Source organism: Anoplopoma fimbria, chromosome 17 (genome assembly GCF_027596085.1).
Source record: "Anoplopoma fimbria isolate UVic2021 breed Golden Eagle Sablefish chromosome 17, Afim_UVic_2022, whole genome shotgun sequence".
Lineage (NCBI taxonomy): Eukaryota > Metazoa > Chordata > Actinopteri > Perciformes > Anoplopomatidae > Anoplopoma > Anoplopoma fimbria.
The window spans coordinates 13,944,795-13,957,072 of record NC_072465.1 but is presented as its reverse complement, the minus strand read 5'-3'; positions in this window follow the sequence as shown (position 1 = coordinate 13,957,072).

The following is a 12,278-nucleotide window of genomic DNA, read 5'->3' as shown; positions in this document are numbered from 1 at the left end:
AAAATAGTATAAATATATTTAAATCACCGTTGAGATGTTGATTTTAGGCAACTTCTTTTTTTTATCCAGCCCTTGTGGAGGCTCTGTCAGAACTGTCAGGTGGGGTCTACAGTATTCCCACTGGAGTTCATCTCACCCACCACATATGGGGAAGGGCGCTTTACTTGTCTGTCGAGGAATGACAAGAGAAGAACGAGAAAACTGCTAAATCTCTGTTATTTTCTTATGTTGTTGTAGGAGCCTGGATAAGATTTATCTCATCAGTCTACTCCTCCATTCAAAGTATCTACAGATTTGTTACAGGTCATAAAAAGGCAAATGCTGAGGAAAGGGCGGCCTATTTGCACTGAATGTGAAAACTTGTTTTAAAGGCAGCTTGGATGAAGCAGAGAACAATTTATCGCAGGAGACCATTGAATCTAGAAGGAAAAGAACACACACACACACACACACACACACACACACATAATTATATAAGCACTAACAAAGCCAAACCTCTTTGCTATAACACATATCAACTTTTAACTGAAGATGTAATAGAAATTTGACAAATACAGCACTTAATTTTGTAATTAATGAATATCTAAATTTATATACAGCAATATAAAAATAATGAAAAGGGTAATACAGGATACAGAGAGACTATATAGCTTTACTATGAGTATTTTATTTAAATAAATGTGTAATTATTGATAACAAAAAATAAAGACACATAACTCAATAACATCATAATTAAACGAACTGGGTCACAGCTACATTTTATTATTACAGGCCTACATTCATTATGGTCTACAAACTGGACTTTAACAGCAAAAATACTTAAATATAGGATACATTTCCCTTTTAATAAAAATACTCTCTTCAATTGTTTAGGGAAATCAATGTAATCGGACCAAGAGGAAATAAGGATATCATAGCAAACTTTTGTGAAATTCAAATCAGCTTACCTAGTTCTTTCTTTCTTTTCTACGCGGTTCTCAGTGTTTGTTAATGCTGCGGGTTCAGATGGAAACGCCGCAGGAAAACTGGTCCAGGACACCGGAACGAAATCCTTCCGAGACGGAGCGCTTTCACTGTCGCATCGGGTGAAGTTGCGCTGCGATACAAACTCAAAGTCACACTAATATTCAAACTTGCAACATCTCATCCAGGACTCCTGCATGGTGGCCGGAGTGCGCCGTCCAAAATACTCAAAGCAGCGCTCGCAGGCAATCTGTGCAGACACGGAGTGAATAAAAAAAAAAAAAAAAAAATAGTATTTATGATAGGCTTCAATTCAAAGTTGCACTGCGCTCTTTCAATTAAAATCACATATTCTGACGAGTTACTTTTACATACTTTCGCCCTTCAGAAATCCCGCTGCAGAGCAACTTAATTTGCAGAGCAACAGTTCACTCACTTGTTGTATTTTCCGTCCTGCGTCTCTCCTCTCAGCATCTGCCTACTACTGCTCCCCCGCCCTCTCTCCGTAACACACACACACACACACACCCACACACGCACGCGCACGCACGCACGCACACACTGAGATTCACCATCCCATCCTGCATGTGACCTTTTCACAAATCAAATTGACTACATCTGTTTAATAGTTTAATCAAATGTTGCCGATTTTCGGCAAATACTGAAGATTTATTTGCACCACGGTTACAAAACAAAACTGCTATTAAAATCATAATGCATAGTGTCAGTGTTTGACATTGCACCTGTCAATTACTAATTTCAATATTTTTTTCTTATGTAATATATTTACATTTTTTTCCTAAAATGTATGTTGGGATATAATTGTTAATCCTCCATGAGGGCCATGATCCACACAGCACACCACACAGTATAGATCTGCTCTATAGCCTTGCTTGGCCAAATAAAGATTTTCAAGTATATATGAATGTGTGGAGCTTCTTGTTGAGCTATCTTAGGCTGAACAGCAGGTGTTAAGAGACTGAAGTGTGAGTACAAAACGTGGGCTACAGATGTGAGACTGACACTCATCACGAAGGATGTTGAAGTGAAAAGGATAAGGTGAAAGGAGGAGAGTGGTGTTCTCAGGGTTGTTGTCAATGTCTGTGTTTCTGTAGCTTTCAGACCTTGTTAGAGATGAAAGATGTATCGCTGCTGACAACCCCCCCACCTCCTCCTCCCCCATCTCCTCCTGGTCTTCTTCTCTTCATTTCTCTCTCTTTGACTTTACATTTATAGCATCTATAAAGTAATTCATTCTCAAATTAAACATTATATTTTTAGGTTTTGGAGTATTAATGCCTGTTCCTGTGAAATATTTTGTCAGGTGTTTCTTTCTTTTGGACCACACTTAGCTGTATCATAAACACACATACATGACATTATAGACACATCTGTCCTGAAATTGAGTTTTTTTGCTTGCATTTAAAACCATAATTTTCCGGGGTCATTTACACTACAGCCCAGCATTTAGGCAAACCCCCAGTCCTCTACTGTGTGCTAAGTGCTTGCATGTACTGTCAGTCTTGCTTCGTATTTATTCATCTCCCAACTTTACTGAGCAGGAGAGTGAAGCAGATATTGAATATGGATCAATAGATCACTCCCCAGAATGCATACTGTCAGCCGACTGAGCCCTCAGGCAGATGCCAAGCCTCTGGTCACATTTGCATTTGGAGAAAGAATAACTATTGCATGTCAGGAAACAGGAAGCTGTGTGGTTGCTACATTTTCCAAAATTGGCTAAATCCCGTATAGAGGCAAAGAATTGTCTGCATTCATGAATATGTGCTTTTACAGTATACTCTCTGCTCGCTTAAACCCATTGCATAGCTGGCTGTGCGTTTTTATGTGCCTTTATGGCATGTGTGTGAGTGCCTATATGCATACATATGTGCACACATACACACGTAATTTACATGTGAGCTCTGACACATGGATGGCACACTGAGAGGCTCCCTGCATTTAAATTATTATTGCCAAGAAGGGAGGACAATTTAGAGAGAATGAGGTTTTTAGAGCCCTATGAAATATTAACTAAGCCGATGAATATATCAGCTGTGAAGCGATAATGTCTGTCTCTGACTCTGTTTCCTTGTGATATATGATATCATGTTCTTGTCTATAATATATCATCCTCTTCTGTGTTTAATTAGAGCTAAGGTCTACAGGAAGAAAGAGTTTGATATTTTATTTGATTGTACAATACAGAATTTTATCTGAAAAAATATTACTTCATAATTGTATATTAACAAAGATATATGTTACATCTCCTTCCATGTTCTTGACTCTGATATTTCTTTTCTGACCTTCAGGTGTCTAAGCTGTAGAGATTTGATTGATATAAAGGCTTTCCAGCAACAGACTGGAAGATCAGAAGACCAGAGGGTTAAAGGGTTCAGTCTCAGGTGGGACACGGTTGCTTTTGTTAACACAGAGGTCCGCTGACTCAACCCTGTCAATAAGCCAGAGAAGGGGAAAAAAAGAAGTCAAACGCTGTAACAAAGGATTTTTTTTGCTCTTAAAGTCAAGTCAAGAAAATGTACACAGCACAAAATCTCAAATTTACTTCAACCAAAAATACCCGGAGCCATGATAGACCACACGTAGGCTACTGTATACACTATATATATATATATATATCACAGTACAAGGAGCCCCAGACACACTTTAGGGATTGTAGTATTTTTTTGATTATTATTTTGGCCAAAAAAAATACAACTCGAAGGCTAATTTTTTTCCGAGCTTTCAACCGCATCTCACAGTTATCAGCAGATTTTCTCAGTTTTTATCTATATTCACATATTAAACTTTGGTGGCACAATAACAGGTTGATGCATCATTTTGATCATTTAATTCTTTATCACAATTATGCATTATTGTAAATATAATGCATCCTCTTAGGTGAAATCGTCCTCTGTTTCATAACAGTACTCCTGGAGCTGGTGAGAGTTACGTGTCTTGCTGAAGATTCCCAACAAGGCAGTTTGAACTCAGGTCTCTGCAGGCCAATAGGCTACTGTGTTACTGAATTTATGGTCATTAAAAACAGGTTCCAAATGTTGGAATGAGTCATTCCAGCTGATAAACTCTGGTTTTCCAGATAGTAGCATGATAACATAAGGCTCGAAAGATGTGATTTATCAGCAAGACAGTCACTCTCTGCTTAGCACAATCAGTAAAACCAATCAGAACACGAGCAAACAGTCAGCATGTGATCAATGAGGTTACCATGGTATTAACCAGCTCATTCAAGGTGGAGGTGCTATCAACACAGTGAGACATAAATACAAGCCAAGGAAGTGGCTGTGGAAAGGGCTTAACCTGACCTGCAATCTCATAGGTCAGAGAGCGAGCAACAACAAGAGAGCAAGAGCCTGAGAAGGACGGAGAAGGGAGAGGCAGCAAGGGTAATGGAAATGTAGGGTCATAGCATCACATTGTATACAGTAACCTGGGATTGTTTACTGTGTGCGTACATCTACCCAGTGTAAAGTGTAATTCAATTTTTTCTGCATGGGGTGGCGAGACTGTTCTCACCAGAGGTTGTTTCGTCAAATGCAACCCATCTTTACGTCTACCTGCCATGGACCTCTTATGTTTGAGCAAACAATAACTCCTGCTGTGAGTCAGTAAAGTGAAATTGTTATTACACCTCTTACAATGAAGACCCAAGCATCAGTCTCCATTGTTTGTATGTGAAATCCTCGAGGCAAGGAATATACAAACATTTCTCCACACAATGTTTAATGGGACCATTAGAGAGGAAGTCGAAGAGGATGGTTACCAATTAAGGTGTTTGTATACGGACTGAAACATCAGTTTTGGTTCTGCTTGATGTTATTGGAGCCTTCAATACTGTCAACCATAAAAAACTTATTGACAGTCTGGAAAAATGTGTGGGATTATCTGGTACAGTCCTCAATTGGTTCAGATCATAAAGATGAATCATGCATGATCTGAGGGGTCTGAAGGGATTTTTGGGCCGCTATTTAACCTGTACATGCTCCCTCTAGGTCAAATCATGTGCAAAAACACACAGCTCTCTAATCAAGTAACTATGGTCTCCTAGACTCATTATATAAATGCTTAAAGCTATTACAATCAGTAGTTACCCATCAACTGAAGATGGATAACAATGAAGATGAAAACCAAAGTTACAAATCTTGGTGTTTTGACAGAGTCAGATCTGAGCTTTAGCAGTCACATCAATGCAAAAATTAAATCATCTCAAAACAAATAGCAATAATTAGATGTCTTATGTCCAGCAAGATTTAGAGGATCACATTCATGCCTTTATTTCCAGCAGGGTTTAATATTGTAGTGGTCTTCCATCTGGTCTTCCAAAGAAACATTTCAGCTTCATCAGAACTCTGCTGCCAAAGTAGGAGTAATAAAGAGATGGAAAAGTAATGCATTATAATTTGTACTTTACCCATGTACGCATGAGTCATGGCGAGCAGGGCTGTCTCTAAGTAAGTCAGGTAGTATCAATAAAAAACAAAGTCATCATAGGCAGGATGACCGGGTTGGTGAATGAGTCAAACAAACACAACCACCATACTGTTCATGTCGACTGTGTAAACAACAGTCAACGTTGACTTAATGTACCTTACTTTTTTTAAATCTTACGTACTTTGACGTTCTTTTTTTCACTACTCAGAGCACATTTATTGCCTCCCAAGGCTCTCAAGATGGCTTCTGCTAAGCCTGTGCCTGCTAACAATGCGAACCTTCTTATTTAAACCCAAACCCCAATCTTTTCCTTAACCTAAATAAGGTTAGGTTTTTTTGATGGAGATCGACAAAAAATAACAAAAAACTTCTTGTACGATAATACATGAACCATTGTATGAGGATACATTGAATAAGAACTAAGAAATAAGCACATTACTCTTATTCTTAAATCTTAACACTGGCTTCCAGTTACTTATAGAATAGATTTGAAAGTGCTGCTGCTAGTTTATGTCACAAACCAATGGGTGACTTCACGGTTACTGAGTCCACTTCTTATATAAAGTCTATTTAGTTGACAAAACAATCTAACCACGAGTTACAATCATTACAACCCATTTAGTGTGGATGACTTTTGCATGGCAGACCCACAGATACATATAGCTATGAGGGGGGGGGGATACACGAGACCATATTGTTATGTACTTCATCTGACTATTTATGATAATAATTAACAAGAACAATGATGTTCAAAATCAATATCAAGATGCAGATTTGAAAAAGTAAAGTTAGCTATTGAGATCCAAACTTCATGTGAAAAAAATAATTTACTTTTAATTTCTGATTGAATGAATTTACTTCAATATTGTCATTGTAATTTTTGAAATCATATTTTATTTATCCATATCCAGCAGGCATTAGAATAAATCAATCCTAAGGCACCTCTGCATTGTCTTCACCATTCAACAGTGTATTCTCGGTTTATAATATTCAATTATGGACATTTCCACAATCAGATAACATTTTGAGAATGCTCACCTCCTTAAAGTGCCGGTTTAAAGTTCAGTTTAAGGTTAAGAGCATAATTATGATTGGGTTTTGTTCAGGGTTAAATGTTCAGGATAGTTAAGGCCCCGGGATTGAATGCTACTGTGGTCATTCCTCGTAAGAGCAGGAAGAAAAGTGTGTAAGTGCCAAGCCCCCTCCTCTCGTACATCTACCTCTATGCGCAGATCTGATTATAGTCCTTGATTGCGAGTGACAGTGTGCAGATTGAGTTGCACAGCCTTTTCTAATTCTCTCTATTAATGAGTTGCGCTCCACACTGCTGCCCCGGACCCCATCTATTAATCACAATTTGTCATCTGTCTTGTGCTCTGCGCACCCACTCTCCCCTCTCCCCTTTTCTCCTCCCTCCTCCCCTCCAAACCACACGATCCCTCCTCTACCTGTCCCTTTCCTCCCAGCTGCTGATTCCATCTCATCCCTTTATCTCCTCCTGACTTACTTCTCCCAAACATTCTCAGCACAACACTCGTCTCTCAATTTGCTGTCTTTCTGTGTGTTGTTCTGCACCTGTTCCCTTTCCTGCCATTTTGACTTGCATCTCCATCTTCAGCTCTTGCCCCCCCCCCCCCCCCCCCCCCCTGCACTTGTGTCTTGCTCTCCTTCCACGGCATGGTCGAGCATACTGAGTGGGCTTTCCCCCTGAAAATCCACATTTTAATTCTGCCAGCACTCCAAGGTTAAGTAAGCCCTCTCACATCGGTAAATAATGATTTATCACTGCAATTCATATCCGTATTGGTGCTTTGTAATTAGATATTTTGCTTTAGACATATGGCTGTTTGACAATATTAAACAAAATACTGAAAGGCTTACTTAAAAGCCAGCTCCTCCCCTTCTTCAGACTCATCAGTTATGTTTGTGACTGTATAAGCTGTCAAATGTTTGTACTTTTAATGGTGCTAGATTTGAAAGCACGACTAACACAGTGTGTGAAAACTGGCTGTTTTTAGTACAGACATAGTGACATGTTAGGAAGTTGAAGGAAATCCAGTGTGAACGGAAAGAGAGGCAGAATAAGAGTACCAAGTACAGCTCATTACTCGTGGATCAAAAGTAGCTCCCGAATCCCTACTGAGCAACTGTGTCAGAAATCCTCCACCCCACACTGAACATTAATTAAAGCTCTTGTCTGTCCCAAAAACCTGCTGCTCCCACCAGGAAATCTGTGTTCTGAATCTCTCCAACATGGGAAACACAGAGCGAGACTTGACCGGGTGAACGAGACACACACACAGGTCTGGAGCAGATGTGAAGCTCAATTGTAAATGTCAAACTGCGGCATTTTTATATAAACAAAACTTGGATTTGTGCTGTCTTTTGACGACTTAAATTGCAAAGCTGTTTTCATGTTGGGTCCCTGGGAAGAAGACTGTGGTGGGGCTTCATTACAAAAACTTCCCCCTGTCTGAAATCCTATCTTATCTCAGTTTAGGATGACTTTTAGGATTTTTGGTATTACAAAAACATGTTTCCTAAATGCATCTGGGAAAAAAAATCCCATTTTAGGACAAGAATTTCACTATGAATTTATTAATATATATATCAACTGCTAAGGCGATTCATTTTGAATTCGACCACCATGGTACGCACTGCTACGGAGAAGCCAACGAGGAGACATGGGGCTCTGCCAGTGGTCGTACAGATGACAAATGCACTTTGATGTTTTACTAAGGGTGACTTCCTTTTCTGTAATGAGGCCCCACAACAGAGGCGCTGCTGAAGAGCATCACACACATGCTGTTACGTTACACACTTGAAACCTTGATCTCAACAGGTGCAAAAAAACATAAAAATAAATAATAATTCATGCAAAATGAAAACTTCTAATTTTAATTAAATAATACCTGACAGAATAATTATGATAATCATAATTGTATAGTCGTCAATATTGTGCTACAAGTTGTTACAGTATTTAGAAAATGTGTTGAAAAAGTGCAAGAAGTGAAAAACTGATTTGTTACACTTCAAGTGTTTCTCAGGAAAGTACTATAACCAACCATGTTGATTAGGCGAGTCGGAAAGAGAGTGATACTGTAGTGAGATGTGTGTGCAGTGTATGTGTGAGCAGGTTTGACACCTGACAGTTTAGACACACGAGCACTGTGAGAAGGATATAAGTCATAAAGGGCTGCAGTGCAAATCTAGTCAAAGGTGTTTCTGAAAATATCTGAAGACTTAACAGCAGGTATGATGATAATGTATAATGTGACTGCATTATGTGTTATTATTTATATTTGAGTATTTGATTTGAAAAAGGTGACATTCTAGTACTGGGTGTCATTTCATCAGATGGCTGGGATGGGCAAAACAAACACGACAGAACCATAATTAAATTAAAAGCATCTTTCAGAAAATTTAAAAAGATTGAGAAAAGGAAACAATGACACAAGGACAAATATGGATGTTGATGTCGGTAGCTATGTCATAGTGAGGATGTTTCAATCTAGCATTAGCCTTTAGCTAAAAGCAACAGTGTGCTCATTTGTGAGTCCTGCACGAGTCCAGTTTTGCAAACCCACCCCCGCCGGCACATGCAAAGCTTAGCACAGGAACGAACCTGCTCCGCAATCATCTCAAGGTCAAATCTGAACCCAACCACAAAAAAAAACACTTGTGGCAGACGATAATTCTTGATAATACTGGCTGAATTAAACTGGCTATTAAAATACTGCATAAACATTTTAATTTCTGATTTCTCCAGACAGAAAACTAACTTCTTCATTTAGTTCATTTTTACCCCTGCCTGTGAATTTATATAAATGTGTCTTTTACCCATTAGACAGATCATGTGCAGGTTATGCAGCAGGACTCTATGCCTGAGTGCAGCCTCACAGAGCTGCTAGCATGACTGAAGACTCCTTAGTTCATGGACCTTTACAGGGTCACATTCGTTCACAGAACATTGACTTCCCCTATCATTTCAGATAAGTGAACTGCACACCCAACCTTGCACTCACTGTATTACACTCAGCTACAGTACATAGCTGTAGATGTATTTGTAATAAGATGTCCGGAGGTGATATAGTGGAATTTAATCTGATATTCATTTGCGAGAACCTGCCAGGAGATGCAGCCTTCTGTCACCAGAGGTGATATAGTGGAATTTAATCTGATATTCATTTGCGAGAACCTGCCAGGAGATGCAGCCTTCTGTCACCAGAGATAGCGGCTGTGAAAACAGTCAACAGTTCATTTAAACCCACCAAATTGTCCAGACACCTACCCACACCCTCATATTCTCACATAAAAAAAAAGAAAAAAGAGTTGTGAATAATTTAGCAGTGCTCAGAGGTCACAGCCTCTCTAAACGATGACAGGAGATGGATCTGGCAACTCTGTCTGGTGGCTGCAAGCATGTCTTATTCCCTGGGACTGATTGACAAACCTGGGCTGGTCTGGGACCCTTGTCTTTCTCGTCCTGTAACTGTTTCACAACTTTTACTCTCACCGTGTACAAATATTTATTTCTGTGGTCTGTGAATCTCGCACAAATAAAATCAATCCAGAGGAGTTGAGTTCAACACGGAGCAGGATGGAGTGAAAAAAAAGAAAAGAAAAAGGAATGGAACACAGCAACCCGTGACGAAGGACAGAAAGACAGCCGGGGTGGAAGAGAGAGCGAGGATCATCCAATAGGGATGACAGGGGCAACAGAGAGAGGAGAGAAAAGGAGGGAGAGATAGTGAAGCGAGACATCGATGACCTTCTTTTAGCTCTTAAACCATGCTGTTCATGCCATCGCATCACTCAGAGACAAGAACACCTCCTATACCCTGCTGCTGCGACATGAACATGACAGGGGCTGTCTGATATACTGGACAATGCTCTCTAACTCTCTCTCACACACAAACACACTTTTCATTTTGAGGCTCTGTGTGATCTACAGTAACACATCAGATTTTCATGTAATCGTCATTAGACTTGCTTCATTAGAACAGAATTATCCAGGCTGGATTATTTATGCTTTTCCACTATATTTATTGAGGTTTTGTATGTATTTAAGGCACACAAACCACAGAAAGATTAATACATTACAATAAAATTATTATTTTTAAATCTGTACAGTTTTTATTCCATAAATCACACCACATCTTTTCAGTGTCATTTTGAGGTTTCTCTTTACAAAAAATTGTATTTGAGGAAAGGGAGCTTGATAGTCCTTGAAAAAAATCTTTACTTTGCCTTTTAAGACAGCAGCTTGTGTTTATTGAAACCTTGTAAGTTAAACAACGATTACTTTGTGAGCAAAGAATAAATCGGAGCTCCCATGAAATCCAAAGCACAGCTGTTTGGCTACCATCAACTTTCGTCCATATCCGTAAACCTCACTGATGCTCTGTTCCTAAGACATTTATTTTCTTGCTAGTTGTTATCTCTCTCTAAAGACTTCTTCAGCGTTCGCTCTTCTCTGTTGTACTGTGCCTGAACTTGCTGCGTCTCCTCGACTGTCATGAATTTGCCTCTTGTGTTAAAGTTTAGCCCACTGATGTTTAGGTCAGAAGTCACTGTGACATCACAAAATACTTTTTTAATAATGATAATTTCACACAAATGTCTATTGGGATAAACTTATGAAGTATTCACATTTTGGACAGACTACCATGTTAACTGCAGCTTGACTGGTTGGCTGAGGCATACAACCGTGAGGCAGTAAATGTAGTTATTTATTACCTTTACACAATTTAACTTATATACATAGTACTAGCTTATTAGCTTTTCTCATGTTATGGTCACATACATCATTAAAGAAGTACAGTACATAGTCTTGAAATGCTACATTACCATGGTCCAAGACTGTGCAACAGTGAGAGATAAGAGGCTGTGAGATGTACAATGTGTGTGTGTTTGTATCTATAGATACAACCACACAGCATCCATCTTCCACCATTTGGCTTCAATTTGCAATCTTACTGTGAAAAGCCATCCATCTCATAATCTGTGTCTCTAAAACTGATCCATCCATCTGTGTCCTTAACATGAAGCCTCTACCTGTCTCTGCTGTTGGATAAACAAGCGCTCCAGACACAATTACAGTAACAAATCTCCCCCCACTGCACTATTTCTATTTTCCTCCCACACAGTCTCACCCCCCTTTTCAAGCTTTACCTACGGCTCTCGCTCTCTTTCCCTTTGTCTCTCCACAAACCACAAGGCCTCATTTGTTTTTATCTTGTGGTTAACAATGTATCATTTGTCCTGTGTTTGGGTGGGTTGGTAAACTGAAACTCTCCATCTTTCTCTGTAAAAAAAAACCATGTGTAGGAAATGATCAAATATGGATTTTTAGTTGTTCAGATCTCCTTGCAAAGAAGCATTATTCTTTTCAGTACTCTCAGCTTAATTGTGCTTTTTCATGTTGGAACTTTAGCGATAATTGCTCCTGCAAGTTCATGACTGGTCATTGATCTTTTCAGATGATCCGTGGATAACGCCAATGATTCATCAGACATTTTTATCAACTGTCTCATGGTGCATTTTACTGTAGATAATGCTTTGCTGAGGCTGGTTTAGTGGATGATTGATGCCCTTATTGAAAAAGTTCGACAAACTTATGTCAAATATTCATCCTTGAATAATCACCAGGCTGATGAAAGAAAAAGCCATCTAAAAATGAAAGTGTGAGGACAGCGGAGAGCAAGAGGTGAACCACAACAGGCCAGTAAACAGCAATATTGTAGTCAAGACCACCTAAACCAAGACCAAGTCATGACCAAAGTTTTTATTAAGCTGTGTTGCAATAAAATAATATATATTTTGTACTAAACCTTTACACAATTCTCCCATTTGGTCCATAA